Source organism: Oryzias latipes, chromosome 4, assembly GCF_002234675.1.
Source record: "Oryzias latipes chromosome 4, ASM223467v1".
NCBI lineage: Eukaryota > Metazoa > Chordata > Actinopteri > Beloniformes > Adrianichthyidae > Oryzias > Oryzias latipes.
Genome location: NC_019862.2, coordinates 18,659,936 through 18,687,140, shown reverse-complemented (window position 1 = coordinate 18,687,140; position 27,205 = coordinate 18,659,936). Strand labels below are relative to the sequence as shown.

The 27,205-nt window shown below is 39.9% G+C and overlaps 2 long non-coding RNA genes across 2 annotated transcripts; both read right to left on the bottom strand.

Moving 5' to 3' along the window:
* Positions 1 to 14,891: 14,891 nt before the first annotated feature.
* LOC111947371 lies at positions 14,892 to 15,197 on the bottom strand. Its single transcript, XR_002873187.1, has 2 exons — positions 15,157 to 15,197; positions 14,892 to 15,078 (listed from the first exon to the last, which is right to left on the bottom strand). It is a non-coding gene; the product is annotated as an uncharacterized LOC111947371 (long non-coding RNA).
* A 4,463-nt stretch (positions 15,198 to 19,660) lies between these two features.
* On the bottom strand, positions 19,661 to 19,966 carry LOC105353956. Its single transcript, XR_908660.2, has 2 exons — positions 19,926 to 19,966; positions 19,661 to 19,847 (listed from the first exon to the last, which is right to left on the bottom strand). It is a non-coding gene; the product is annotated as an uncharacterized LOC105353956 (long non-coding RNA).
* Between the last annotated feature and the right edge of the window lie 7,239 nt (positions 19,967 to 27,205).

The following is a 27,205-nucleotide window of genomic DNA, read 5'->3' as shown; positions in this document are numbered from 1 at the left end:
TGGAATCATTTGATTAAAAACCGAAATGAGCTGCTCCTTAACACACTTTGTCATCAATTAAACTCTAAGAGGAATTCAGTGAAATAATAAGGTATTAGGAGATTCATTTCAACGAGTCGATTCATACCAGGATTTGTGGTTAACAATACGATTCATAGTCGTTATTGGTTCATTTTGAACTGACCTAAAATTGATCCAGGTCATCTTTGGCCAAAATTCAACCAGTGTAAAAATACCTGGGTACTAAACAGTGCAGGGGAAGATTTCCAGATTTTTGCATTTCTTACAAGATAATCAAGTATACATTAAATATGTGCACAAACAAACAAGTAAACAAGAAAATAATGGCAATTCACATTTTAGTTTCAAGTTTAGCCCACTGTTGTTTTCCCACATCAAATACTACAAACAGAACAGTATTAAAACATTATTCCACACCGTCTGGTCACATGTCTTTACAAAATTCAAAGTGCTTCCACACAACTGGAATGATGGACTAATCAGTTTTTGCTGTAATCATATGTGTGTTGTATGCTGTGATGGCACTTGGTCATTTTTTAGGTTATGAAAAAATAAGCCTATCGACCCTCAAGCCAAATGGTATTTTCCTATACTTATTATAATCAATTTCATTCTGAAAATGTTTTATCAAGGTAAACTTTGATTAACAACTTGCCTCAGACAGATCAATCTGGTCAGATCTGGTGGGAATATAAATACAATTTATTACAGAGTTAATCAATTTATCAATTTTTCAGTCAAGTCGATTAATCGTCACAGCCCTATAAGCTGTCTAATGATAGCCTTCATCACAGTGAACTCATAAGGTTAAAGAGAAGCAGATTTTATGTACAATTTCATAAAACTGACCTTATTTGTGCTCCTTAAAGGTGGTTTCTTATTTAAAAAATTAGGAATGTCTGTCTTTTATAAAAGGTTCATGGTACCTTTAAAAAAGGGAGGGCAAAGAAGCACAAAGAATGACTTTGTACGATTGGAAAACACTGCATGCATGACAGTAAATGGTTTTAATCAGTATTAGACTATGTTTACTCAATTTCAACCTTGATCTGGCATTTACTTTCTTTCACAGCCCCACATTCTGCACCTAAAGGTCAATTAAGAGAGTGCAGCAGATATTCCAATTTCAAGCCAGATGGTAAACAATTTTCTAGATAGAAGACAGTTCGTCTTTTCAGACTACAACTCACTATTTAACCTGTCCAGGGAAAAGTAACTTAACATGAATATTTTATTATTTACCCAATTATTTTGTAAACTCCTGTTTTAGAACACAGTTCTCTTTAAAACATATTTAACTGTTCCTGTGGTAAAATCCTCACATAACAGGTCTTAGAAATTGAGATGTTAAAATGCAAGTTTTTATCATTTTTATGACTGAAAATGGAGCATAAATAATCTCTGGAGGGAAGCAAAATCTCGATGTGGTAGCGACTAATCTGCATCTGAATGTAGAGTTTGCCATTTTTTTTTCAAAGACCTCGTCGTGAATAGCTTCACATTCACAAAAGCAGAAAGAAAAAAAAAACACTGTTGTCATAAAATGAACAGAACATTTGACCTGCTTTTGTCTGAATCTTTCGTAAACTTTCATGAACACATGCACATTCGCCAAGACACAATTATGGAACACTACCAAAAAGGACCTTTATTAAATGTTTTATTTCTAAGTCGCTAAACGCAAACATTCAGAATTTCAGTGCAAGCTTTTCAAGAGGTTATTGTTTGCATTTGCAATTTTGCCATCCTTTGACAGGGAAACATTTTTTTTGCCACCATGCCCCACATTTGTGAAGACACTAAACTGCTGACTGTCGCTTTCTTTGAGCAAAGGTTTTGATGAATACGACTGAACAAACTGTGTTTTCATAAATAAGATGTCTTACCTGTTTTGCTTTTAATTTGTTATTTTCCAAAAAAAAAAAAGAAAAACAAAGTTTGCAAAGTTACTTTTCCAAAACATCTTTATTCAAAAGTCACTCAAAAGAATTTCCTCATTTTCCCTTGCTGTTTCTCACCCATCCCACCTTCCCAAGTGAAATAAACATTTTGCTAATGAGAGGCTTGGTTGGGAAAGCTGTGGGGAGTAAAGCATGGATGTGACCTCTGGGAGAGTGGGGAACTTGTTATTCATGGGATTGTGTCCTGCTTAGTAAGATGGGTGTTGCAGTTAAAATCTTTCCACAAGGCTGCCTCCATTGTAGAAACAATTAGAATTAGAATGTCCATCTTTAGCTTCATTTGGGATTGAGTGACAGAGAGAAGAAGTTCTGCTGTTTTTAGGTGTGTGTAATGGCACAGTTTGTGTGTTTGTGCGCTTGTGTGTTTTTGGGGGACTTCTGGTTTCTAAAGCAGCTCTGTCTTCTCTGACTAAGGCACATTGTTTCACATCAAGGGGTGGGAATGGGGCCTTTGGCAACCAGACGAACACACACTCGCACACACACGGCACCAACAAGAAAAGCTGCTCATTGTGGCACCAGCCAGCAACTATTAATAATGTGTGACATTTCAGTTTGGACCACTGTTTGTAGAAAAGGTTTTCTGATTCTCCCTTCTTTAACGTCTGCTCCAAAACTGTGAATGACTCAGAAGCAGTTTGACATGAATCCTTCCTTCTTCTCCTCATATTTCACACTCCACAGAAGAGGAAAGGTCCACAGCCTAAATTAACCTTAAGAAATGTGTTTTATGAGGGGAAATCACAATTTTAAACTCACAGTTCATAAAAAAATAATTAAAGTTGATTAGCTGGTCAGTTTAAACAAATAGTTGGCTGTGATTGATTGTTGAAATTGTCATATTTTGGTTTCAGAATAAATACAGTCCCTCAGTTCAGAAATCTTTTTCGTTGTTTTTACATTTATGTTCCAGTCCACTGAAGTGACAACAGTCCAGAAAAATCAGAAGATCGAAGTTTTTTCTTGGATTAATGTTTCACTTTTTTAATATGAATGTTGAATAGTAAGAGGAGTTTTGTGACACTTCATGGTTTTTTGGGTGTCATTCTAGACTAGAGGAACCACTGGACACACATTGTAGGACTCTGGTCCCACTAAAGATGGGTTTAACTTGACATTAAAGACCATTTATCTCTGACTTAACTCTTGCTTATACGAAGGAACTAATTTTTTAACTTATTATGGCGGCCCTGAAGTGCAAATCACATTAATAAATCACTCAAAGCAAAAACATATCAAACTTGCATTTAAAAAAATCTAAAAATTCCAGAAACCAAAATGTGCATCAGTGTCACTGATTGGATGATGAGGCTTCGATTTTTATTTTTTTTTTTTTTATTTTTTTTCAACTTGTCCTGTCCAACAGCTAGGCAGACAGATGAGAGCTGAGGGCCTCTTGGGTTGGACATATTTTACTTTAACAAGAGGGGTTATTAATCTTCAGACAAACCAAAGGTATGTCTGAATAAACCCCTTTTGTAATTAAGGCCAAACTTTATTAATTTCAAACATGTCTGAATATCTTTGGTGTTGGACCGGACGGAAAAGGAAAGAGGGGAAGAAGAGAGAGGGACGTTAGAGAGAGGGGGGGTAGGGGGTGATAAAAGGAGGGGAAGGGGGATAAGACCATGAAGCAGCATAAAGCAACAAGTTTACTGGTTGTTAATCATTATGGTAAGGTTCAAATGTAAAAAAAAACAAAAAAAAAGGGCGGAGCCTGTCCACACACACACACTCAAATGTTATAAACACACCTGTTAGTTGCAAAAATGTCCACCTGTCGACATGTACACAAAACAGATAGTGTTCACACGCATACTTATGCCTTAAAACCAACTAGTGTGAAATATTTCAGTCATTCAGTCTGTTGAGCTAACACCTGTGCTCAGGTGAGTGTTTATGTTCTTCTAAAATGGATGGTGGAACGTGAAAAGAAGGAGGGAGAGTGCCCAGCCATCCCCACCCCAAGACCCCCACCGCACCAGCAGCGGCAGCCGGAATCCCCCCAACGCCACACGGGAACCGGCAGGGAACAACCGCTGCCCGGGCGACCAAGCCCGCCACCCAGGCCAGGGCCAGCAGGGCCGCCGCAAGGCCCCCAGAGCCAGAGAGCAGGGAGGCACGGAGGGAAAGAGGGCGCCGCCCCAGCCCAACCAGGAGAGCAGCCCCCCGCCGCGCCGGGAGAACCCAACGCAGGGCCCCACCGGAGAAGGACGCCCACAGCCCCAGACGAGCACCCCACCACCACCCAGGAGTTCCGGGCATCCCCCCGCCCCAACCCCAGGTACGAGCCAGGACCCCCCAAGGGAGACCCACTCCGCACTCCAGGCAGCCATCCGCCCGGCCCACGGTTGGTCCAGGGAGGAGCGAGGCAGGGGCCCAGCAGTAATTGTGTAATAAACATGAGTCATAAATGTTTACCTTTTTAACTAGACATTATTTGTTATGGCAATATCATCTGACAGATGATATTTCTTTAAGCTTGTGGCTACACTAACTGTAAAAGTGATTGCACAATCAAGTCTTTCCACAGTTCAGACAAAACACTCTTCTGCTTTTCCTCTCAAACTCAAATCATTATCGATTTTGTGATGTCCCATAATGCCCACCCTTTCCGGTTTCTTATTTTGTTTAGTTTTTTTAACATTTCCTTTTGATTTCTGGAAATTACCTTTGTTTTCCGTACTGTTTTTTTTTTTGTTTTTTGGTTTCTGGAATTTTGTTTTAGTTTTAAGTTTTCTTTTCTTTTCTTTTTTTGCTTTTTCAGTTCTTTGTGATCTGTCCATATTTTTTTTTTATTGCAATGAGTCATGTGTTGATCTGATTTGCACTTCAGGGCTGTCGTAAAATAGCACTGTATAGAAAAAAAACATTAGCATCACAGTTTTACAGATTTTTTAATGCTGTTTTAAATGCTTTCTAAGAAGTTTTACAATCTTGTAAAGCTGAAGATTCATTGTACACGTGTTGGTGTGTGAGACATGGTGAAGGACAGGTCAGTTGTGGGTGGTCGATGAAAAGGTCAGCTGGCTTAGCAAGTAACCAGGAGGTCTGCATGTGTGTCTGTGTGTGAACAAGTGTATGCGCCAGACCGTAGAACAGTGCTTCCTTTCTCTCCAGGGGCTGCAAAGGTTTGTGGGTAAAGGCTGACTCAACTGGGTGTCCCAGACGCCACTGAATATAGTTCATGCACGCACATTCAACTTCCCTTCCAGTAAACCTTTACCCCAGCTCTACCAACACCAACAGGAAAGCATATTGGGTGCAGCGAAGGATGTTTTTTGCTTTAATCATAGCCCCTCTGACCTATGACATCATCAGAGAACCTGTCATTTTATTGGGAGACGTGGATGACCGAACCTAATTGGTGGGAATAGGACCAGACTGAGAATGGCCATTCAAAGTGGACAAACAGAAAATTAAAGCTAAGAAAAGAATGCAATTTCAAGCAAAAATTTAAATCCATTCAACTTGAAATAGCTTCATAGTTTCTTAGTGGAGCAGAAAAAAGGATTAGACAAAAGAAATACAGATTTGGAATAGCAAACACATTTTTGTTAGTTAATTGGTGAACAGATTTCTCTGAAGCGATCTGAGAAACTTTGACACAAAACGCTCATCTGTCACAGTGTTTACTCTCACGTTTTACTCCTCTTGCCAATTGACACGTCGGGACAATGTCCTTTGCCACACTGACTGAACACATTTTGCTATAAAATTGACACTGTAAACTCTTTTTTTTCTTTACTGAAATGCACAAAGTTGATGTCATTTGGTCTTTTTGTTAACTTTTGCACTTTTTTCTGCTTGATATTCCATCTGCCTTCTTTTATTAGGACTATCTAAATATATTTTTAGTTAACGACCCATCACTTTAAATCTTTCAGCTGGAAGTCACAAAATAGTTTAGTAGTCCAGTTCTTTGAAATAAGTTTGTTTTAAGTTTGAAGCCTCCTATAGGGATTTTTTTTCCAATATTTGTCAAAGCAAGACATCTAATTTACAAAATACAATAAAAGAAAAAGAAAACAGAGTTTAAATGTCAATGTGTATCCAGAGCAGGGTATTGGTGTGTGTGAGCTGTTTGATAGCGGGGGCTTTGCTTGGATCTTGTGTCTGCCTGCGTCTTGTTGATTGGTGAATTCCTCAGCGACGGGCCTGCTCTCCAAGATCTTCCATTATCGTAGCAGCTCCTTAAAGATTTCTATAGATTGATTATTAATTGTTTGCTGATGGAAAAACACAGAGAGATTCGCAGTAATAAAGACGGTAAAGTTAGATGCGACCTTCAACAGAACTCTGTACCTAGAGGTAAAAACACATTCTAGAAGCACACCGGACTGGTTGTTTAGTTCATGTTAGTAAAGTTTTCCCATCAATATCCTTGAGGTCACTTTTTTTTTACCTCTGTACCTGCCATGCTGTTGCTCAGTTTCCACCAAAACCTGATCTTTATCCCTGCAACCCTGTTGATCTGCTCCTGACAGTTTTCCTTACCGTGTTGATGGTGACAGGAGACAGTGGTGTGCTGGCAGGTGCATAGCACTAAATTATCATACGCAGACAAACACACACGCACACACACATAAAAAGCAGACCTCTTCTGTGCTGAGAAGGCTGCCATTATCATATCAAAGCGTCTCTTACAGAGACGTGGCAGTGCTTCAATTTAAGCAATTAATGCAGAGAGACTCTGTCACACAGCCCAGCACCCTGCAACTCTTAACCGACAACCACACACACTCACACACATGCATGTTCTCTTGGGGCACTCTAAGACAAACAAAGGTGTTGGGGAGCGAGGATCCATATTCTCAAGGCCATCATGATGATTTTCTTTTCTACTTTTTCCCCGCTGATCTGCTTCCCTGCCTGAAATGGAAAAGGTTGTTTCCTTATGTGAGCTTGATTTCCCCCAGATGACGGATGGTTGTAATAATTAGTTGGTTGTTTCATTTTGGTATGTAGAAATATACATATTGTGACTAGTTTTTTGATTTACAAAGTTATTTAATTTGCATTTGTGCTGTCTCCTCCTTAACTTTGAAATCTACCAACCATGTGTGTGACATGATATTTTAAGGAAGACGGTTTTCAAAAAAAGAGGTGCTTTAGTAGGTTTATTACATTGACCTTAAGGTCACGCATTCCTTACCTCTGTAATGTTTTACACAACAGGACATATTTCCACAGCAAAGTTTGTTTCCTGAATTATCAGATAGAAGACAAGTATTGACAGTTAAGTATTCTGTCAATTAACTTGAAGGCACTTTCTATATAATAAACAACACAGTTAACTGAACCACTCATTCTTTGTTCCTTTCTGTGTTTTGTGTTAAAGTCTGTGCCTTACTTCTGCTTTTTTTGATTTTTTTTTTATTTTTATTAAAATATTCTGTTTTTGCATTCTATTTGCACTGGTATAACTCCATTTACCTAAGAAAGACTTTCTGCTTGGTTTTTTAGTTTTTTGCGTAAATAAGTGTAGAATACTGATGAGATTATAATGACAGTTTTAGTTTTGGAAACACCCGCCTTGATGATTTGACCTTCATCAGCACCTTTGTTTCTTTGTCTCTTCTTCGTTATTATATTTTTTTCTATATTAGTGTCTTTTTTCCCCCCACCAACTGTCCATATCCGTCCTTGTCTTTCTTTCAGTCGTTCTGTTGCAAAGTATAATTCCTTTGCAACAGCTGCTTGATGTTTGTGACAGGAAGCGCGATAGCACTGACAGGTTGGAGACGGTTATCAGAAGTCTGCCGCCAGTCTCTGTCTGGCTAAATTGAAAATTGCAAATGAAAATCCTGCTCAGCACATTTAAAAAAAAAATCATCAGCCGTTATGTCAGATGACCTTTTGGGCGTCAGGCTCCACTGATAAAACTCCAAATGACAACACTCGGCTCTGATCCATTTTTTGACACTGCGTGTTCTCGTGTCTTCTATCCATTCTCCACCTTTTTCCCTCCATCACCGTTCAACTCAGTGAAAATGATAGGCTTGCAGGAGAGCCTTCATTGTACTGCAGATGAAGAGGTTTTGTTTGGATGAGATGGCCCTGCAGTGTGTGTGTGTGTGTACTGAAGAGTGTGTATGGGGTGCATGAGTTGGGTGACACTGAGCAGGGCCTGGCTTGGCCTCGTCTGCGTCTCTCTGTTGTTCAATCACAGAGAAGATCAGAGGCCGGAAAGGTGTGAGCATTTAGAAATACAGAGGGGGTACGGGGGCAGAGAGGGAGGAGTAAGAGTATAATGGACACTACGAGTAGATGTCACTCCAAATGACTTTTCCTGGGAGGGTCAATGTGTGCCAATATTGACTGACGTGCCTGTGTGTGCCTGTGTATCATCTCAGGAAGAAAAAAAGAAAAGATGGAACAGAGCTGATCATCTGAGTCTATCAGAGGCTCTGTCGTCTGAAATTGAATTCTCTATCTCCGCTATTGTTGTTGTCTTTGTCTCGGGGGACAGGATGGTCAGATTTTTTTTTCTAATGCGGTACTGCATTACAAGATCTATTTCCAATTTTTATAGATCTATAATAGCAGCTTCACTGTGTCATTTTGTCTAATACTTTTTCTTTTGTGAGCCCTATAAAACCTGCCCAAAGCCTGTCCTTCATTCTTTTACGCAAAGATTTGGATTAAATCAGCCATTTTTTGTTTTGTTCACATTTCATTCCTCTAAATAATGTTTAAATTGTAACATTATATTACATTTAAAAACATGTCATTTTTAGCTTTGCTTTTGGTTGGTTGGTTAAAGTTTGAGACTTTCGTAGTTTGTTATTTTTATGCTCAAAACTTCACAGTTTAGTCTTTTATATGGTAGCTCTCTTCTTTTCTTAATGGCTTCTTAAATAAAGATTTGCCATCCGAGTTGTGTGTTTTCTTGAGATAGATAGCTGTCACTGTGCAGTCAGCTGAAGAATCACTGGAGTCTTGCATTGGGCTAACTGGACTTGAGTTTTCAGCTTTCTTGTCATTGCCATGTTTGCTAGATACAAACGCCAGACAGGTGACCTTTTTGGTGTGAATCCCACCTTCACCCAATAGTAGCTGGGTTGGCTCCAGCAGGCCTGTAACCTCAAAATGGATGGATGGATGGATGGATGGATTGGATAACAAGTTGGATAAATACCACCCAGTGGGTCAGTCTGGATCAATTCTGCTAATTAGCCTTCTATTGATTATTAAACTGACTATTAAAATTTAAACTTAAAACAATGTGTTGAAGTTAAAAAATATCCATCCATAGAATAGACTGTAGATCCGTCATAAAGACATATTTTAGGCACAGAAACAAAAAATGTTGGAGCCAGGGTGAGTGAGAGTTTTTTTTCTATGTAAACCTGGACTGAAGTGCATGAATAGTGACTTTATTTTGCCATCTAGCTATTTGTTTTAAAATCAATTTAAGAAAGAAACTATTGAGTTACACAACAGTGTTAATCTCTTTAAATAGCTTACGATTGCTCTTTATCATGAAAAACAGCTTCAACTACTGTCTGCTGCCACAAGAATTTTCAATACTTCATCCAGGTCATCCTCAGACTTTTACATAGAAGATGCACGTTAATCATCAAAAGACCAAAATCTTCCATTGATCTTTGAATAATTAATGATTTGGACCATCAAAAAAGAATGAAATTTGGCTATTTGATGACAAGCAAATCCTTCCAAACAATTTTAATTGCATGTATGGCTTTATGGTTCAGTGTGAGGAAAGGTTTAGTACTTAAAACTGAATGGCTGAAATGTTGTGTGCAGTGTGTGGTTTTTTCGTTTTGGCAGACTCTATAAAATGAATATGAATAATCTTCAGTTATGCACGTGCCTTACCATGTGCGTAGCTGCTTACAGAATTCAGTAATGTGCTGCTTCTTCTTCTGTTTACAAGTGTATCTCAGCATGTGCTTACATTTGCATTTGAGTGTGTGTGTGTTTGAATGTGTGTGTGTGCGCAGCTGTCCCAGGTGTTCACTATTAATCAGTTATCAGGGCAGTTTATTTGCTGGGTGACAAGTTGCAATTTCCCCCTGATTCTGGGCCTTTTGTCAGGTGGGAATTACATTGAGAACACATGACAAAACACTTCACCTCCTCACTTCATTCCCTCAATATTTCTGCCTCTTTCTAGATGTTGCTAGCACTGACCCCCCCACACCCATGGCATCCCTCTTCCTTTGCTTCCTAATCGACATTCTATTTCCTCCATCATATTTTTTTGGTACCTTCTGCAGTCCCATCTCTTTCTTCCTCCGCTGTATTTATTTTTTCATTAACATCATCATCTTTGGGTTTTAGAAAGGCAGACTGTATAATTAATCACACAGCTTGGATTAATTAATGATGCATGTGCCACGGCCCTCTTGTTTCTCTCACACACGTATGCACACATGCACAGTCACTTCTCAGTCAGGTGGCCTCTATAGTGGTTGATGCTGTATTAATGGTAAATGGTGCATTCCCTGTGAGAGCCCTTCTTGATGGATCTGATGAATGTGACAATAATTAGTAAAGGCAGATGAATAAAATTTCAACTGGCAAGGTTATGTTATCCTGTCTGCAGCTATTGAGTAGGAGGGAGAGGACATTCAAAGATTCAGAACATAGTTTACTTTCATGTATATTATTATTTTCATGCAAGTTATGATGCATCGATTTAACCTTGTGGTAACCTAATGGCAATTTTTCTTTTAGACTGAAAACAAAGGTAGCATACCATCCTCATAGTCAGCATTGTTGCCTCACAACAAGATGGTTCTTGGTTGAAATCCTGTTTAGATGGCGTTCTAATTTGTTTTTTCTCTCCAGGCCCACATATTTTCCTATTAGTTTTTTTTTTAATTCTGCACGTGAACTTGCTAGACTGTCACAAGTTGTGTACTCTGAAAGCAGGGGCACAAGGGAGCATGACCTTGTGAATGACCTCAATGAAAATTATCGGCAAAGGTACTCGTATGTCCACAGTTTGTCACTATTTAATTTAATATGTGCTTTATTTGATTAAAAATGTTTTCAGAACTTCAATACTTTTTTTTTTCGTGGTTAGCTGCATTTAAACTGTTTCATGTCTTTATTGTGCTGCACAGACTTGGCAACATGTATCTCATTTGTTTCATTGTATCCATCTTCCTTCTGACAACAAGATCAACACCAAATTTGATCATAAATGCACTGCTTTATATTTAGGACATTTCTGTAAGCATTTGTAAATTGTGTTTTTAGAGTACATTAATGAAAAGGGAGGTAGTACTCACTTCACACAACTTTTAGTCAATAGTTAATTATTTGAGTTTTCAGGCTTAGAGCGTAAAACAAGTAGTATTACAAACACAGTGGTGTGAAAATGAGATAAAATACATAGAATGCATTCAAACATTAATTGAAAAGAAAGAGGGTCAAATAAGTTTTGAACTTAATAATAAGGAATAATCAAAAACTATTCTGATTCTTAAAGCATATTGTTAACAGATACAAGATAATAGGCTTCTGCTTTGGTTCTGATGACTAAATTTCTGTTATGACATCTGCATAATCCAATGAATGTGATGTTCTACTTTCTAATAGTAGGATTTGTTGTTGGTTTTTTGTAGTCTGGCATCAATTTCCTCCCTGATTATGATACAGACACCTCTTAACATTAGTTCTCTGGAATGTGTCTGACATTATTTTATTCTTTAATTCTTTAGTACAAAGTTAAACTGCAAGTTTAGTTTTTTTTGTTTGAGCTTCAACTGATCTGATCCACGGAAAAATATTCAATATACCAATAGTTTTTTTTTTGTTGTTACATTTTTTTTCTTCATAAATTTCCTGTGGGTTTATTTCTGCTAACTTTCTTAGTCGAAATGCTTTGAGTCTCCCTATAGACCAACCGAGCTGTGTCTGTGGAAGGCAGTGCAGAGACACAAAAGAGCAGCAGTAGAGCCTCAGGACTAATTATTGTTCTCAGTCAAAAGAGAAAAAAAGAGGGATGACAAAGGAGAGTGAGAGAAAGAGAGGTGGAAGCTGTAGTAATTGTTTTCGTCAGAGGCAATGGGGGGGCTTTCTGAGTAATGAAGTTAATTAGCAGAACAAACAAGAGAAGATGACTGGTGGAAAGGAAGGACATACAGTAGATTTGATTTTAATGTATAGCAGCATATCTAAAATAAACAATTTAACTGTTTTCTCTCTGCTGTGGGTAAAGAAGTAATGACACAACTTTTGTTCTTAATTGAATGAATTAAATCTTCCTGCTGCTTATTCCCCTCTGAAGATTATTTACATTTTATTCTGTTTAATATTTCTCAGCCAAAGTTTAATATGTACCATTCACAAAAAATCTTTAAACGTTTTCATATTCATATGGTTATCCTGTTTATTGAGTTAATGTTCAAACCACTATATTTGCAATATTAGTCCACACTATTGTATAGAATGGGGAAAAAGTCAGACAATGCAAAATCATTTGAACATCAAAAAAGTATCAGCTGAGAATTTGTTTGATACGGGAGTTTGGCTTGAACTGATTTTCCACTGACAGACATTATGTTAAACTTAAAAAAGATCATTCATTTTCCATTTAGAATTGACCAAATAAATATTTCATAAACTGTTTTACGATGAAAGGCTGGTAGTTTGACATTAAAAAAAAATGTAACGAGGGTAGCCCTGCTTCTGAGAGTTGGAAATAGTGGAGCCGGATATTAAAATAATCGACCATTTTGTAATACAAGCAGCAAATTTTTACATGCTGTACCTTAGGATCCCCTCTTGTAGGTACCCCTCAAGTCTAAAGACTGCATTTTGTTTATTAACAGCCCATATTATTGAGACTGGGAGAAATAGAGATTAAATATTTTTGTAACAATTGTTTGTATAGCACCCATCATTAGGAATGACTGCCAATTTGGACAGTACTCGTGGCAGACATGCTTTTCTGAAAGAGGGGATCCTGAGGTACAGCATGCCAAATTTGGTGCTTGCAAAATGCACAGTTTGTCTGATATATCAACCTAATCAACTCTGCTAAAAGAACTTCAGCCGTATGTGACCTGAAAAACAATTACAAGCTAAATTAAGTTTTTGTTTTGTTCTAAAAGTGCAAAATGGATTTAGGTAAAAGTTAAAATTCCATCCGGGTGTGTGAAATTTGTTTTGTTTTTACATTCGATTCATACTCTTTGGGAGGTATAAGCTTTACTCTGGATCATTGGGAGGTTTAACCCCCCTATAAGACACCTTATGCTGAGAGCCAAGGAGGAAGACATTACGTTCCATATAAAACATTTGGTATGACCCGTCCACAGATTTTAGCCCAGTACTTCCCTGTCGGTTCCCTGTAGACCAGACTACCACAAGGGCACTGGGCTGGTATTAAGTGTTTCTCTGGTATCACTGTGAAGGAATGTTTTGCTTTTATTAAAAATCAGTTTCAAGTTAAAAAAAAAGCAAAACAGTAGCAGCAATTTTAGTCTTAAAACTTTAAAATATTTGCAGTTTACATATGCTTTGCAATTGATATCCTTTGAGATTTAAGAGTAAAATGTAACAAAATAAATACCTTCTCTTTTTTTTTTATTGCACCCATGCACTGAGTTTAGGAAGCAGTTTTTTTTCTTTCTAAGTAAGGACTATTTTGACCCAGTTTTCAGTGTTAAAGAAAGCAAAAAGTAAATAAAGAATATTTATCAACAATTCAAACAGTAGTAAATCTATGCATCACTTTCTCATGGTGTTGCAACAAAAAGCAACCAGAGCTTTACAGTGCTGAATTATGTGGATTCTAGATTCCCTCCCGATGGCAACCAAACTGTAGCCTGAGGCTGTCAGCATGGCGACATGGTGACAGGTCAGGTAATAGAGCTTGCCACTGACATCAAATGCACAGGAAACACTTTATTACAGGTTAGCTCAGTGTGTGTGCCTAAGAAAGACAGAGTGAGTAGAGTGAAAGAAAACATAGCTCTCGTCAGTGCAAGCATGGTTTCTCTGTCATGTCTCATTTTCAAAAGGCTGTAATTCGGTAATTGTAAAAGGCATGTCGTGCCTATGTGCACGTGTGTGTTTGTAGTATAAAAGTAGACTTTCTGTCTGAAACGTAGCTACATATTCCTGTTTTTTTCCTGCTAATATTGGCGTATTTTTCTTATTTGATCCTTTTTTTTTTGTTAATTTATTTCTTACCTCTAGACTGTGAACATTTTTTCTATACAGTAATGAGTTTTCACATCAAGAACAAAAGTAGCAGGAGAAATTAAAACAAAAAGAAAATGTCATCAGGGCTGTATGGTGGCACTCGTGCTTCACAGTGTGAAGCCCCTGGTTTGAATCCTAGCTGGGATCTTTCTATGTGGAGTTTGCATGATCTCCCTGTGCATGTGTGGGTTTTCTCCAGGAAATCCAGCTTCCTCCCAAAACACCAAAAACAGCATTATAGGTTAATTGGTCATTTGAAGTGTCCCTAAGTGTGCATGTGTGAGTGTGTGTGGGAGGGATCGTGTGCCTTTTGATGAACTGGCGACCTGTCCAGGGTACACCCAACAGAAGCTGGGACAGGCTTCAGCAACCCTGTGACCCCGAAAGCGTTATAGCTGCTTAAGAAAGTAGATGGATGTATGGCATCCTTTCTGCTGTTGGTAAAAAAAAAAGAAAAGTTGAGCTTTTCCTCTCTTTCCTTCATGTGGCCAATCAAGAAATTGAATTAAGCATTTTAAGACATTTTAAGTTTCAAAGAGTAGGTTTTTATTTAGAGGAACAAAACCTTTTTTGCAAAAAAGTTGGCCAGTTTCTGAAATTGCCCATGTATTGCAAAGTTCAAAAGGTTTTATGAAACAGCAAAATATGGTAAGAGAGACAATGTCATGGTTTTCAGGCGAGACAGACCCAGATGCTGGAACTCAGAATGATCAGACGGGTAAGTAACTTGGTAAGTGAGTTTAATCACAGGAAAAGTTGAAGAGAATAAATCCTTTGACAGGAGGGAATCCGGACGTGGCTCGTGGCGAGGCTGGAGGGAACACCGCGGCTGGAGGACTCCGAGCTCGGTTCAGGACGGCAGATGAGTGACGGCAGACTTCCACACAGGTGACCTTCGTTTGGGTAAATCCTGAGACAGAGAGGCAGAACATGAGAGCGAGGCAGGACAGAGACATGGGACTTGAGCAGGCTGACCAGGCGTAGTCACCGTTAGGAGTTAACGAACTGGCGTCGATGAATGGGTTGGATCTCCTTAAGAATAGGCAGGTTGATGAGATGAAGTGGTCACAGCTGGAGGAAGTCAGGAGCAGAGCTGAGGGGGCGGGGCTGACCGAGGCACCGTGACAGTACCCCCCCCCTAACGACCGCCGCTGGGCGGTCGAGGCCGACGATCCGTGTGGGCGCGGTAGAAATCGGAAATGAGGGAATGGTCCAAAATGAGGGAACGGGAGATCCAAGATCGTTCCTCAGGACCATAACCCTCCCAGTCCACCAAGAACTGATAACCGCGCCCCCGGCGCCGGACATCCAAAACACGGCTGACAGTAAACGCCGTCGATGAGCCGGGCGGGTGGTGGGGAAGCGGAAGGCGGGCACAATTCACTGTCCATAACAGGCTTGATCTGAGAAACGTGAAAGGACGGATGGACTTTGAGGGCTGCCGGAAGGTGAAGACGGACACATGAGGGGTTGATAATGCGATCTATGGTGAAAGGTCCAATAAAACGTGGAGCCAGCTTGCGGGACGTGGCCTGGATCGGAATATTTTTAGAAGATAACCATACTCTCTGGCCCGGTTGGTAGTCGGGGCTTGCCACCCTGTGGCGGTTGGCAGTACGGCAGTTATCTTCCTTGGAGCGACGGAGGGCCTCTTGAGTCTGGCGCCAAATGAGTTGGCAGCGTTGAAGGTGGTCTTGGACAGATGGAACGGTGAGATCTAGTTCATGGGATGGAAACAGAGGAGGTAAATAACCCAGAGATGCTTCAAACGGTGACACACCCGTGGCAGAGGAGGGATGTGTGTTGTGGGCGTATTCGATCCAGACCAAGTATTTAGACCAGTCAGAGTTGTTCTGGGCGGCTAGGCAGCGGAGCGCAGCTTCCAGCTCCTGATTGGCCCGTTCTGCTTGTCCGTTCGATTGGGGATGATACCCAGAAGTAAGGCTGACGGTGGCACCTAAGGCAGAACAGAAAGCCTTCCAGACTTGAGAAATGAATTGTGGTCCGCGGTCGGACACAATGTCTGCAGGGATACCGTGGTGTCTGAAGACGTGATTTACCAGGACCTCTGCTGTTTCAGTGGCTGTGGGTAGCTGAGGGAGAGGAATAAAGTGGACAAACTTGGAGAATCGGTCGATTACGGTGAGAATGACTGAGTTACCCTGAGACACGGGAAGGCCCGTGACGAAGTCAATGGAGATGTGGGACCAGGGACGGTTCGGCGTGGGCAGAGGCTGCAATAACCCCGAAGGTGGAGAGTTGGAAGCTTTAGAACGAGCGCAGGTAGAGCAGGCGGCGATGTATTCTCTGACGTCCTTATTCATGGAGGGCCAGAAGAAGCGTCTTCGTATTAGATGGAGTGTACGAGTGACTCCTCCATGACAGGCGATGCGAGAGGTATGAGCCCAGGTGATGACTGCCGACCTTACAGATGCGGGGACATAGAGAGTGCCGTTAGGAGGAGTGGGGTGATCGGGTTCCTCACCTTGCGCCTGAATAACTTTGGTTTCGATGTCCCAGATGAGATTGCCGATGATGCAGGTTTCAGGGAGAATGCTGGTGGTAGTCTTGGAGTGTTCGGTGTCACAGAATTGGCGTGAGAGGGCGTCCGGTTTGATATTTCTACTGCCGGGTCTGTAAGTGATGGAGAAGTTAAAGCGGTCAAAAAACAAACACCAGCGGGCTTGGCGGGAGTTGAGCCGTTTGGCAGAGCGCAGGTATTCCAGATTTTTATGGTCTGTCCATACTATGAAAGGTTGAGCCGCTCCCTCCAGCCAATGACGCCACTCTTCGAGAGCCAGTTTTATTGCCAGGAGCTCCCGATTGCCCACATCATAGTTGCGTTCCGCCGGTGATAATTTCTTTGAGAAGAAAGCACACGGTTTTAGCTTTCCGGATGTTTCTTCACGTTGGGATAAGACAGCTCCAACCCCGGAGTCTGAGGCGTCAACCTCCACCACAAATTGCCTGGAAACATCTGGTTGAATGAGGATGGGGGCTGACACAAACAGTTTCTTAAGATTACTGAAAGCGGCTTGAGCCGTGGAGTCCCAGAGAAAGGGTTTAGCAGTGGATGTGAGACGTGTGAGAGGCGCGGCGATAGCACTGTAATTTCGAATAAAACGGCGATAGAAATTGGCAAAGCCAAGGAACTGCTGAAGCTTTTTACGTGACGTGGGGGATTCCCATTGGGAAACAGCGGTGATCTTGGCAGGATCAGGTCGAATACTGCCAGCTTCAAAAATGTACCCGAGGAAAGGGATGCTGGTAGTGTGGAACTGGCATTTTTCGGCCTTTACGAACAACTGGTTTTCGGCTAACCTCTGAAGGACAAGGCGCACATGGTTCTGGTGGTTCTTGGGATCTTTGGAGTAGATCAAAATGTCGTCTAGATACACGAATACAAACTGATTTAGAAAATCTCTGAGGACGTCGTTGACCAAGCGTTGAAAAGTGGCAGGAGCGTTGGTTAGCCCAAACGGCATCACAAGATATTCGAAATGGCCTAGCGGAGTATTAAATGCAGTTTTCCATTCGTCGCCTTCTCTCATACGCACGAGGTGGTAGGCATTGCGAAGGTCGAGTTTAGAGAATATGCGTGCCTCCTGAATGGAATCAAAGACCGAGCTGATGAGTGGGAGAGAATATTTATCTTTAATAGTTATTTGGTTAAGTTCGCGGTAATCTATACAAGGTCTGAGTGATTTGTCTTTCTTCTCGACGAAGAAAAATCCGGCCCCGGCCGGGGAAGAGGAGGGACGAATGTGACCCTGAGCTAGGGCTTCCTGAATGTAAAGCTCCATAGCTTTCTTTTCGGGACCCGAAAGGTTAAACAATCTTCCCTTGGGCAGGGTGGCGCCCTCGAGAAGGTTGATGGCACAATCATAAGGTCTGTGCGGTGGTAAGGAAGAAGCCTTCGATTTACTGAACACGTGCTTTAAATCATGATAAAGGTCCGGAATATTGGAAAGGTCAATAATTTCGGGTTCACTGCTCGAGGTCGTGGAAACGGAGGATAAGGCAGATTGGAGACAGTGACCCATGCAAAAATCACTCCACCCCCTGATAGTAAAACGGCACCAATCGAGATGAGGATTATGGAGTTTAAGCCACGCGAATCCCAATACGACAGGAGTCTGGGGTGTGCGAGTGACAAAGAACTGAATGAACTCGCGGTGATTCCCCGAGGTAATAAGCATAACCGGCTTGGTGCGATGGGAAATAATGGACAGATGCTGTCCCCCCAACCCAGCAGCATGGACCGGAGAGGGGAGTTGTTCAGTGGGTAACGCTAAGCGCTCAACGATACTCTGATCTATTAAATTCTGTTCTGCGCCTGAATCGACCAGCGCCTGAAAGTCAAGAATTCGGGATTCGTGACATAACTTGACCGGAACAAACAAGAAATTATTATGAGTGGGACAATCCCCCCGCGACCGGTCTCTTAACGGGGGGTTCTGGAGTTTAAACGGCGGGAGCATTGATTAATCTGATGGTCTAATTCTCCACAATAGAAACACGCACCTTCGTTGCGACGTCTAAGCCGCTCCTCGGCGGTGATTTTTGAATGCCCGATCTGCATAGGCTCTTCTGGGATGGTGCGAGGAGTATCAGACCGAAGAGTGGTGTTACAGTCCATGGGAGTGACGAGGGGGGTTAGCGTAGTAGTCTTCCTGGTCACATGACTCCGACTCCCGTTACGTTCCTGTAGCCTGATGTCGGAACGTAAGGCGGCAGCCGCTAGTTCCTCGAAAGTGTTAGCCTCCGGCTGGGTACATAGATGATCTTTGATAGCTTCGTTGAGGGACTGGTAAAAGACCCCTCGGAGAGCTGGATCCGACCATCCAGCCTCCACAGCCAGGATGCGGAAGTCTATGATATGCTCACTAACGGAGCGGTTTCGTTGTCGGAGTGAAAGGAGCTTGCGTGCTGCTTCGTCTTGCTTACGGGGCTGATCGAACACCAACTTAAATTCATTAATGAATCGTTCAAAAGGTAAGTATGTATGTATTGTAGCGCTTTACTGCGAAGAGAGTTGATGACTAGCGTGATCTTACTGTGATCGGAGTAGTAGTATCGTGGAGCTTGTTGGAAGAGTAACTGGCACTGGAGGAGAAAGCCCCCGCATGCTTCCGTGTTGCCGTGGAAAGGTTCCGGTTGGAGACGGAAATTTTCAGGAGTCGTGACGGCGGCGGAAGAGGGGTTGTTGCCGGAAGTCGCGGCCGGAACTGTAGGAGCAGAAACGGAGGCTTGACTGGTGATTTCTGTTAATGTTTGTGACATACCATCGAGGCGCCAAAAAAGTTCCTGTTGAGCCGATGCTATTTGGGATAGCGCGTCAGCTTGGCGTCCCAGGATGATTCCTTGTTGGCTCACGGCGTAGCGTAGACCATCTGAGTCAGCTGGGTCTGGGTTTTGGCCAGTTCGTTCTGTCATGGTTTTCAGGCGAGACAGACCCAGATGCTGGAACTCAGAATGATCAGACGGGTAAGTAACTTGGTAAGTGAGTTTAATCACAGGAAAAGTTGAAGAGAATAAATCCTTTGACAGGAGGGAATCCGGACGTGGCTCGTGGCGAGGCTGGAGGGAACACCGCGGCTGGAGGACTCCGAGCTCGGTTCAGGACGGCAGATGAGTGACGGCAGACTTCCACACAGGTGACCTTCGTTTGGGTAAATCCTGAGACAGAGAGGCAGAACATGAGAGCAAGGCAGGACAGAGACATGGGACTTGAGCAGGCTGACCAGGCGTAGTCACCGTTAGGAGTTAACGAACTGGCGTCGATGAATGGGTTGGATCTCCTTAAGAATAGGCAGGTTGATGAGATGAAGTGGTCACAGCTGGAGGAAGTCAGGAGCAGAGCTGAGGGGGCGGGGCTGACCGAGGCACCGTGACAGACAAGTTCTTACAAACAACTCATGTGACTAATCTAGTTTCCTTTCAAGGTTTTTCTTCACAGTGTCATCTTGAGCCCCAAGTATTTATTTTGTGTCAGTGTCTTTGCTAAGAGATGTGGTTTCTATGTAAGAAAGAATAAAAACCTGAAATTGGTCCACAACAAGCAATGCGGTTTCACCAAAACAAAACAACTGAAATTATGACATTACATACATACAGTCTGTTGCAGGAACTCATCCACTCATTGTCCACTTTTGACATCAGGACCTTTTATGTTCTCTGTCTTTGCTCTTTCTATAAGACATTTTAAGATATCGATTTCAGGTCGATTGTAAGGTAGCAGGCAAGAAAACAGAAAAGAATCAAGTCGAAATTTTTGTTGCTTCATATTTCTTATTTTAGTTGCTTTTCCAGTTGTTTCGCATTTCCTCTCTAAATTCAAACTACCGAATGTGATCTTTGTCAGCATCTCCATTGACCTTTATGATCTAACTTAAACAAATCTGCCTTGTTTCGACTGAGAATGTGATTAAACTGAAAATAAGGATATGAAGAAAGTAAAACAGTGCACTTTAAGCAATCTGTCCTGCAGTGGCACCAAAGCAGGATGAGCTCAGTGGCTTTTTATGCCACCAGGCCCTCCAGTGACTCTCTGGTCTTACATCGTGAACCACAAGTTGTTTCCTAAAATACACCTCCTTATCAGAGATGTTTCCTTTTTGGGTAACCACTCAAAGGCTTTTTATTTGAATGAGGGAGTGTGTTTTGGGAAAATGTATGTATAGTATATGTTGTCAGTTTGGGTTTGTTTGGTTTGGGATGCCAGGTTGTCTGGTCTGGGTGTGTTTGATTCGGTCGTCAGGCAGTGCCTTTGGACTAATGTGCTGTAAAAGACTATCACCTGGGATATGTGATAGCTTATCAAAGTCTGAGCAGCCCTTCTGTTGCAGAATCACACACCAGCACACACACTTCTTACCTACCACTAGATGAGAGTGTTTTTGGTGTGTAGACCTTATGTGTCTTTGTCTGCCTCTGTGTGCGTGTGTATATCTTTAGTCGTCAAGGGAACCATGCTTGGAAGGACAGTTTGACGTTTCGCTTGGCATCATGGGACGTGGCTGTCACCTGGCGATGCTGCCACCACGGAGATAACCTTCAGGGTGACAGCCAAGACAAAGACACACATACACATACTCAGAGGAATGTATACAGACTAACACACACACACACAGGAACGCAAATACATGCATGAGTGCTTAAACACAGAACAGACTCCTCCTGCAGAGCTAAACACAGTCATAGAGATTTATATAAGTGGTAATAAATAAAATAAATAAACAACTGTCACAATTTTTTTGAGTGAAATTAGAACCTAAGGTAAAGGCAATTTAAAAGTCAGTTCCTCTAAGAAAGCGTGTGTATAAGCAAACGTTTTCCTCAAATGTTTTTCCCTCATTGTTAAGGCAGTATAACTTATGACAAAAGATTAGAAAAACTGTTTGCCAACTTTTAAACTAAATAACTCTTAAATTAGGCCAAATTAGGAAATTTAAACTTAAGTGACTATTACTTTTTCAAGTAAGTATTTGTTATGGAAACTGATATACATTTTTTCCCATCTTTTCTGTAATTTCAAAAACAACCATAACAGAAAGAAATTCCATACTTTTTTCTTTTAACCAACCAAATAATTAAATCCTTTAATTTCAATCCCATTTACTTGAACACCAACTATTCATTGTCGGATTTTTATTAGTTATCCAATGCCCTTTATCCATTGTTGGCATTTATCAGAAAACATCTTGGTTTTCTCTCCAGAAATGGATTCTTCCTGTTTTATATCTGCATTAGTGTTGGGTATCGTTATGGTTTTAACGGTACTACCACTCTTATTGTTACTGCTTATCGATCCGGTATTTTAACGATACTCTTATCGATACTTTTTGAGGACAAAAAATAAATAAATAAATAAATAATAAATTAAGAACATAAAGTGTTTTATTTCCTCACTATGCAACAACACTGTTTTTTTTAATAAAGACTAAACATTGTACATTTTTCCAACTTGAAAAATAAAATACATGAAAAAATAAGTTGTTAAACTCTTCACTCTTCACTTCACTAAAATAAAATACAGTTGCATAGGGCAACATGGTGGAGTATCCAGGTAGATTGCAGAAAGCTGCACGTTCCTCTTTTTTTTGTTTATTTTTTTGAAAGTTCTGCATATGGTGCGTGATTTGAACTATAATAAACACAATCATCTTTGCTAATAATTTACTTTTTCTGCAAGTCCTGTGTTCAAACTTCAAGGGCTTCTTGGGGAATTTCCTTGTATTTGAAGGGGGGTCTAAGGGCAGGGATGTCCAGTTTAGTTTAGTCTGCTTAGTTAGTTCAATTTAGTATTTTCCTATTGAATTTTATGTATTCATGATCCTTTAGATTTTATGTTTACCTTTTTCAATTACCGATACGAAGCCCATCGAGACGACTGTTGTCATTTGTGACAGGGGGACCGGGGAATTTTTGTGTTCGGCGGCGGGAGGGGGGGAGGGGGGGTTGTTGCGGGGTGCGGTGAACTCCTGCTGCTTCATCAGCAGCGCGGTGATCAAAAATCCCCCACCGTCACAGCTAGTTTATTTCTTGTGGAACACAAAAAAAGAAAAAAAAAATGCGACTACCGAAACTGCAGTCTTGAAGAATGTTGCCCCGGGGCTCGTTCAATACCGGGGCTCGGTCCCCATCCCTAATCTGCATAGGCAAAATGCGGAAGGTGGAAGTTACATGGGAGAACAGAATATTGTGGCATGTCTGCCATGTGCTGTTGCTTCATTGCAGAGTAAAATCTGTGAACATTGGCAACTTACATATATTTACTTTATTGCATAGTGTGTCGTAAATAGGTTAAAGGAAAGGATTCCTGTGTAGACCAAGTATTTATAATGATTGCATTTCCATAACCAGTTGCGTGTATCTGATTACTCACAGCAAATTAACAAGCTCGATGGATGCAGAGGCAATCAAAAAGTTTTAGCCTGTGCATTCAGGTTGCAAAGAAAATAGATGAAAATTGCGAAGAAGTGAGTGATATTGTTTATTTCTGGAATACAATCCAGACTGGACTATAGACATATATTCGGGAGAATCTCTAACCTCTTCCATTCCATTCTGAATGGCGATTAAAAAAAGCCTGAAGCGACACATTGGCCTGAGTTGACTCTGCCCACCTCAACAAAACTCCCAAAACAGCAGTGTTGTGGGACGAAGTAAAGCTGACGACCTATTGGAGTAACCCATGGGTCCACTCAGCTGCCAACCAAAAAAATACAGCCCTAACTTCAGTTCAGTTCTAAAAGACTGATAGACCAATCAAAAAAGAATCGTCTCTCCAATAGTCAATATTTATTTTTTAGATGCAAAATCTGACTTCTTAACATGGTAGTCAATGGTAAACAGCTCCCTTTTGCAAATTGCCTCCCGTGTTTTTTTTTTGCAGAACTGCAGCATTTTGTAAAGATACTAGCTTGCATCTAACTCTGTAATATAAGGTTCGGACTTTGAATGACCATGAAATCCAAATGTGCCAATGCAGTTTCTTTTTATTTTATTTTACCATCCTTATTTTGCTTTTTTACCACGGAACTGACTTCTAATGTGTTTACAATATGAAAAATACTGAAGCAGACACTCTTCTCCTGTCACCAGAGTGAGTGCATGTGTCATTTTTGCTATAATAAGATTTGTTTGGTGTTTACTGATTTTCAACCCTATTTCTTGCAAAACCTAAGTACTGCCAAGGTTAGATTAAATTTTCTGTCATGTTTACATTTAAAAAACTAATAAAATGTTTTAAATGTTTAAAAAAATAGTCAGAGATGCAGAAAAAGCAGCTTTTGTTCAGTCTGGGTAGATTTGGAACTTCTGTGACCTTGAACACACCAAATTTAGTAACGATACTTTTCAAGAAATGTTTTTTTAATGAAAATGTTATTAAATGATTGCTTTGTGGTAATTTGCTTGTTAATTAATTGTTCTTCTTAAACTCTCTGTTCTCCCATTTAAAAGTATGATTTTTAGCTGAGGAATGATCAGTTTTTAGAGGTTACAAATAATTTGGGAACACTGGAATTCTCAAATTTAAAGAAACAGAAGCAATGTTTAGTGGTTGTTACTCGAGCTTTGGATTATCACTTAGGTGGCGATCTGGTTTGATCCACCAATAAAGACAAACTATTCGCTAATCAAACCATGATTCTCACTATTTCAAATTTTACGTTTGAATGGCTGCTATATGTGCATCTTTCTAGGGGATGAATGAAAATTAAATTGTTTTATCACCATTACTTTTACCTTTATTTTGAACAGGAGATTATAATTAACAGAATAAAACTACCGTAGTATAAATACAAAGATTTTGAAAGAAAGAAACTATATTTGTCACACTCAAATGTTTTTCTGTCAACTCCCTGATTTGTATTTTAGCTGACTACAGTTCAAGCAGATGAATGATAAGAATACAGTAAACGAAGACACAACAACACAAAAACAAAAATGACACTACCAAAAGTCAACATACACTCAGAGTCCTTTCATCTAAACTGATATTGTTTTCAACAGACATGTTTTATGAACTGTCTTTTTACATCTTTAGAGTAAATTGATCACAAGATTTTCATATTCCTAAATTCATATCATCATGTTTTTTTCTAATTTTCTACTATATTCTTTTATATTTTATATAATATTCTTTAGAACAAATTCGTTGTTGTTTTTTTCGCAGTCTTAGCAGTCTCAGATTTTGCAAATATTTGTATTTTCTGGAACAGATCGGAAAATCTTAGTACTCAAATACTTGTTTGTAGTGAGACCATCTCCTACATTTGTATTTTTACTGTGAATTTGCCTTTTATCTTGACATATTTTAATTTTATTTTGAGTTCTAAAGTGAAATGATTTAACTTCATCCTCCATCTCTAAAAGAACATCTCAGCACAATAGGAGCATTAAATTGTTCTTACTTTTTTTTAAAATTATATGTCCTATTGTTATTTCCTGTTTATTAAACATTTTTCATCTTTTCAAAAATCTACTATTTAGCCCAAATTGCATACAAATGATTCATATTTAAATTAGAGGGAAAATCTAAAAGTTTAAGCCGATCGACATTGGAAAATGAACAAAACTATTTGTTGCCTTTTTCTTGCTTTTTACCTTTAGCATTGTCAACAGATGTTAAGAGTGCTGATCTCACAGATCTATGTGCTGTTAATGTTAACAATAGAAATATTTTAAATGCCTTATTTGGCTTACATAGAAACACACGCTGTCTGTCCTCAGGGCTAACAGCGGTCCTCCTGAAGGCTTTAGGAAGCACATAGTTTTTCCTGCCGAGTTGCTCTGTCATGCAGATGCATCCGGATGATCGTCTCTTTCTACGTAGGATGTCTCTTTTGTTTTACTTTTCTGTCTTTTGCATTCACGTGTCTGTGAGAGTTTGTATGAGTCCATGCATGGCACATATCTGTGTTTAAGTAGGTAAGTATCCCTCGCAGCATTTCCTGTCTTACAGAGCTCAGGCAGTGTTAGTCAGGGTTAGCTGCAGCTTTAGCACCTGCTGTCACTGCTGCAGCCCCACTCACTTGTCCGGACACAATGCGTTGAGCTTGAAGATGAGGATTAGTGCTAGTAATATGTGTTAAGAGCATTAGCTTGGGCCTGGCTGTGTAATAGATTGTCAGAAAGTAGTAGACAATAACCAGGAAATGACATTAATTGATTAAAGCTGGTGGTACTAAGCAGAGAGTCTCAAGTTTGCCAAGTAAAACTCATGACAAGTGAGTAGTTTTTGTTTAACATGTGCACACAGCCCACGTCATGAATGCTTGAATGTGTGTGAGGTAGTAAAACAGAGGATGAAAGTGGACTTCATCAGCTTAGGTTAAATCCCAGAAACAGAAGTCAGTAAGAGACTCAGTCCACATTTTGATGACCGTTGTTTTCCTTTCAATATGTGAGCACGTGTTACTCATAGCTTTCGTCATTTTCCAGAATAAAGAATTATCTTTTTGTTTATCAAAGTAGATCCATAAAGATTGCTGATTTCAGTATATTCGGAAATGATAATTAAAGCTAGAATATATGCAACAGATGCTACAATAACGTCATATCAGCATTAGAAGAGATATATTGTTTGATTTGCTGTAACACAAAAAGAAGAAAAAATTGTGTTCAAAATGTGTCTTTTCTTACTTTGCAATATCTGTGCAGCATTCCTAAAACAAATGATTTTGCATTTGGACATGCTGGACGTTGCTTTTTACATGGGCAAATATAGATGACAAAGGGAAATCTAACTGTACGTACCTTAAAGTAACAAAATATCTCTAAATCTGGTTGCTATATAGGAAATCTAAACTACTCCTAAATCACAAAGTTATCAATATTTGTGATGGTCCATTCTTTAGTAGCTTTATCTGTGCAGACATTGTATAATGTTAGCTTGTCTATAGGCTATGCTGTTTGTCAGTAAATCTTTCAGAATTAAAAATAAACTTAAACTTGATCAAAAACGTTGCACCTTTTTGAGCCAAAAAGTTTCATTAGAGCTAAAGCTATTCATGTGCTGATAACAATTTATTCACTAGCAGACAGCAAAATCTAAAAAGAAAAAAACTTTAACTACATTTATATTTATGAAAAAGGTAAAGTACATAATTGTTACTGTAGATATGAATTAAAATGTTGACATTTATGATGGCATCTATATCATCACATGATTCATGTTACATCTTTAGAGATCCAAACAACCTTGTCTTCATGTGTCAGAACTATGAAATTACAGAGCATCTCTTAGCTGTAGAACACTAGAAGAAAATCATCCACTCTTAATCTTAAAACAGATTATTTTGACTGAACTAATTTGAGTTTTTTTACTTCAAATTTGTTAATGTGATAAATGTTTTATTTGGAAAATAGAAAATGGGCAACAATAGTCATTGCTTAGTTTTAAACAGTTTTAGACATTTTTTTGGCAATAAAAAAAATATATATATATATATGTTAGAAAAAAGGGAGAAATTGGGATAAGATGATGTCATAACAGACTCCATTTAACATTTTTTAATTCTTCATGTACT